Source organism: Egretta garzetta, unplaced genomic scaffold (assembly GCF_000687185.1).
Source record: "Egretta garzetta isolate BGI_Z169 unplaced genomic scaffold, ASM68718v1 scaffold881, whole genome shotgun sequence".
NCBI classification, from domain to species: domain Eukaryota; kingdom Metazoa; phylum Chordata; class Aves; order Pelecaniformes; family Ardeidae; genus Egretta; species Egretta garzetta.
Genome location: NW_009258638.1, coordinates 35,921 through 40,655, shown reverse-complemented (window position 1 = coordinate 40,655; position 4,735 = coordinate 35,921).

Here is a 4,735-nt window from a genome sequence, read left to right as displayed (position 1 = left end):
CCCTCGGCCCTTGCAGGCGGTCCCCTCAGCCCTGCTGCGCTTTGCAGAGGAGCTGCTCCTGGGCAGAGCTGTCTCTTGGCAGCGCTGCCCACTTGCCATGAGCTCCCTCCATCCCAGGAGCCCAGCCCAGCTCAGCAGCAGAGGACCAGCCCAAGGCAGCACTTGCTCTGCCCCCTCGGGGCTCCCTCCAGGTGTCCCTGGGGCTCCAGGGGAATGTGCTGTGACACAGGCTGAGTTCAACCCTGATGTTCTCTCCCTCAGCTGGGGAAAGACATTTCTTTCCAGCACTGTAGTTCATCCTATGAGGAGAACATTTCGGTATGATGTCTTTATTCCCTCATTAGGACACCTAGACAGTGGCATGGAAGCAATGTCCTTTACCCATTGTGAGTGACGGGATTCAGCTGAATCAGTCGAGGCACCTCATCTTGGGTCTGTAGTCCTGGGGCTGGAAGGCGACTCAGCTCCCTCTCATGCCTGCCACTTTCCTCCGTTTTGCTCTGTGAAAAAGAAGCACCTACATGTGAGTTCCTATGCTCATCAATGGAGCAGATGGTAGGAGTGAGATGGAAATGTCTGGTGACATCTGAGCTGTCAGAGGTGGTCAATGACATGTGAAGGGAGATGGAAACTGAAATGGAGCTGTTCATGGAGATTGTGCAGCACTTGGGGGCATCCTCCTGGAGCCTTTGATTGTGCCCTTTGGGCAAATGAAATGACAGCTGATGTCCAAATGAAGGGCAGCTGAACTCATGATGGTCAGGGCAGCTCATAGAGTTATTAACCTGAACGGTTGGAGTCATGTGCCATAGGGAGTGCTCAGTCTCTCTCTTCTCCTTCCAGGGGATTTACTACATCTCCACTGACCATATTGCCAGTTGCCTCATGTTCAGGCCCATATTGCTGAACAGAATTCAGGGCATCTACTCTATTTCATCTTCACATCCAGGCCAACAGAGCTACATGAGATGCCTGGGCTTGCAGGAATAGCAGAGGACCTAAAGGAAAGCAATTCCCGTTCAAGGCGGGTGTGCAACAGACATCCCAGATGGCATCACATGGAATGCAATTGGCTGCCTGTGTGCCCTTGGCTGATTCCATCAGTCAGAGGCATCAGTCATCAGGTGCCGTCAGAGGGGCAAGGTCTGTCCCTCCTCTACCCTATAGCTGCAGATATTGTATGGACACAAAGCACAAAACACTGGGTTCTTGGTGACACAGCCAAGGAACAGATGAATCCTTTTCACAGTGTGCCTGGATACATCTGGTCTGCAAAGAAAATAACCTCCAGGCACAGCAATGCTTCACACCAAAACTCAATTGAAATGCAAAGGGGCGTTCAAGGGCACCAAGATGAGCTGTTTCTCCTTCAGGAGCAGCTAAGGAAGAATCAGAAATACTGCTGTATTTAGTAAGAGGAGGTGTGGGTAGCTTGAGACATGCTGCATCCTCTTTGCCTCAGTTACTATCAGCCAGGTCTCCCAGACCTTTGTGCTCTGAGGCAGAACCCTGGCAGAGAACATCCCACAGTGGATGAGGATCAGGCCAGGGGCTGCTGGAGCAAACTACACCCTTACCAGTCTATGGGGCTGGAGGGGCTGCAGCCAAGGGTGCTGAGAGGGTGTTCTTCCCCAGGGGGCACTGATTCATTATAATTCCAGTAAGAAAGGCACTCGGACTCTGTGAGGTACCTTTTAAAATGCTGCTCATTAGTGCTAACACTATAAGGAGACAATCACGCAGGCACTCTTAGGTCCCTTTTTATGGTGGGAACGCCAAGTAGTGTAGCACTGCAAAGGCCTCTGACCCCACACAGCATGCCATGCAGACCCCACCCAGAGAAGACAGTCTCCTGGTTTGGTCATTCAAGCCACTCTTAAATCTTCTTACAGGAAAACAACTCTTTTCACCATCTCTACAGTCAAAAACAAACGGTGTTTCCACGAGACCTCCTTGCTGCCCTGCCAGGTACAGACAAGGCCAGGCAGCAGGCATTAGGGCTGGTACTGAGTGGGAGCTGCCTGCAGGCCCCTTGTGACTATGAGCTGCTGAGGTTGTCCTGCGGCCAAGGGGCCTGTGCAGCACAGCACGGGCATGAAGGCCAAGCTGTACATGCAACGCAGCACAGCTCGCTGTACCATGGTCTTCTGGTCAGGATCAGTGCTCGAGTTTCCCTGTGAGAAGTCTGTGCTCTATCCTGGTACCACAGCTGAGCTGCTGTGGCCCAAACGCACACGGAGGAGGTGGATGGCAGGCAAGAGGATCTGGAGCCCTGTGGCTTGTCACAGAACTGTGACGGTTTTAGGTTAGATGAGATGTGGTGGGACAGCTTGGTCACATGGGGTTCTGCAATGGAAGAAAACAGCCTCTGCTGGAGAGACTGGCAGGGAGGATGAGTATGGGCGATGCCCCCTGTGTTGAGGGGTTGTCCCCTGTTTTCTCCTCCTCTGAAGGAGGAACATGAGCAGTGGATGGGAATCAACTCAAAGGTTACTGAAGCAAGCTCAACCCCCGTTACAGAGATGGAGATGGGTGTTTTGACCAGATCTCTGAACACAAGTATTGTTATGCCATCACCCCTGAGATTCTACTTTTTGTTCCTGAGGAGTAGCATGGCCCTTGAGGTGTCCTGGAATATCTCCTGACCCATGGGATGGGTAGGCTGTGAGGAGAATCAGCTCTGCCTGGATAATTTCACCTTCAGTGCTGACATACAGGGCAGATGGAGGGACTTCAGAGTGTCCAAGAGTTTGACTGAAAGCTTAGGTCTTCGAATGAAGATAATGCTGTTCTATCAGTATCCATCAACACACAAATTTGCATTGATGGAGGGACTTCAGAGTGTCCAAGCATTTGACTGAAAGCTTAGGTCTTCGAATGAAGGTAATGCTGTTCTATCAATATCCATCAACACACAAATTTGCATTGCTCTGTTCTTTTCCCCATTTTGCCACCTGCAACCACTGTCTCCAAGTTTTTGCTTAATGAGCCCCCAGGCACCAACACCTTGACTGGTCATTCCCTTCATGGCTTTGTCAGTGATGGTCCTCAGTGAGGGTCTCTAAATTCCCTCTGAAACTTGGTGATGCCTTCTGCCTTCTGCTTCTTTAGAGGATTTTTCATTCTTCTGTAGCCAAGGACAGAAGACATAAATAATAAGGAACAATAAATGAGTTGTTCATCTTTCTCCAGTTTTCTTTATTGTTCTGCTTATGGAACAAGTGCTATCAGCCTCCTCCAATTCATTTTGATCCAGAGCATCTCCTGATGAAGTCTGAATATGTAGAAAAAATTATGACCATTTCTGTTACACACCGTACAGGCCATCTTTGTCCCCTGTCCCATTGTCATCTTTGGTCCCCCTCCCTTCCCCTCCCTGGTCATTTCTCTCAGTGGCCACCTGGGACTTGCATCATGATTTCTCAACTCTAAGCTTTTCCGCTAAAGGCTGTACCTCAGTGTTTCAGCTCATTTGCACAGATTCTCACCTGCTTCATTGGGAGAGAACCAGCTGCACACAGTCACAGGTTTCTTACCTTCCACTAAGGAAAAAAAAAAAAAAACAGGTTTTTTTCCCTTCCACAAAGAAAAAAAAAAAAAAAAAGAAAAAAAAGAAAAAAAGAAAAAGAAAGGAAAAGCTCAGTGAAAAACAATAGATGAAGTCCAAGTTTCCTGCACTGAAGTCCACTTTCCACTGTCCGTAAACTTAGTGGAATGCTTGTGGTGACATACATGGAAAAACAGGTAGAAACACAACTAAGGGGCTGGCTCAAGAGACCATCCAGCAGACTGCTGAAAGCCAAGGCCAGCTTTAACCTTCCTGAAGCTCAGGGCAGCGCCTGGGCAGCTGAGAGGTCTTGGAATGGGCAGAGACCCATGGGAGGAGGAAAGCTGTATGGACACTGGGAAATGCATACGCCCAGGCAGCCTGCTGGAAAGATGCCTTTAGAAGGGCTTGGTTCAATCAGGACATGTGGAAATGTGTGAGAGAGCGTTGCGAGTCGACACGCAGTACACCAGGCAGAGCAGTGCTGTGGGTGTGACAGGGGAGATGGGTATTTCTGCTCGTGTGTGTAGTACACGGGCTGGAAATGTCCATGTTGGCATCACAGGAAAACCTTGTCTGTGGATGAAAACTGTTCCATGCATTTCAGCTGGTGGAGAATGTGCTCCTATTTCCTGTCAATGTTGATAACTGTTCCTTGTCTTTGCAGGCCGGGCTCAGTGCCCAGGAACAGCCCTGTCATGCAGGGCTTGTGTAGCAGGGCCTAGAGGGTGCTCTGCAATCCAAGTGTCAGCACCAAAGGAGCTCCACCCTGAGCCTTGCACAAGCCCATGGAGCTCAAGGACAGATGTGCCTCAGGGAGCTCTTCCTCTCAACAATATGGGCTTTCTCCACTGGTAGTTTGGGGTCCATGAATGTTGACTGGAGAGACACGGTCATTTCTGGAAGGGGAAATGGAAAGTCCTGCTGAGAAACCTGGCTGCTGAGTGGTGCAGGCCCAGAGAATCAGCTGCCGGGGAATTAGGCATTGCTCAGGAAGCTCTCCCAACTGTGTACCTTACCCGCAGTGCATGGGGGAAGCTTGCACCCAGACCCAACCTTCCTTTTGGGCCTTTCTAGCAAACTCTTGATTCAGAACATTGCCTTTCCTCATGGCTCTCCAAGAGTCTTTCATTTGCTTTATTGACAGCACCAGCCAGCTCTCCAGGAGCCTCATGGAGGTGGTCTTCC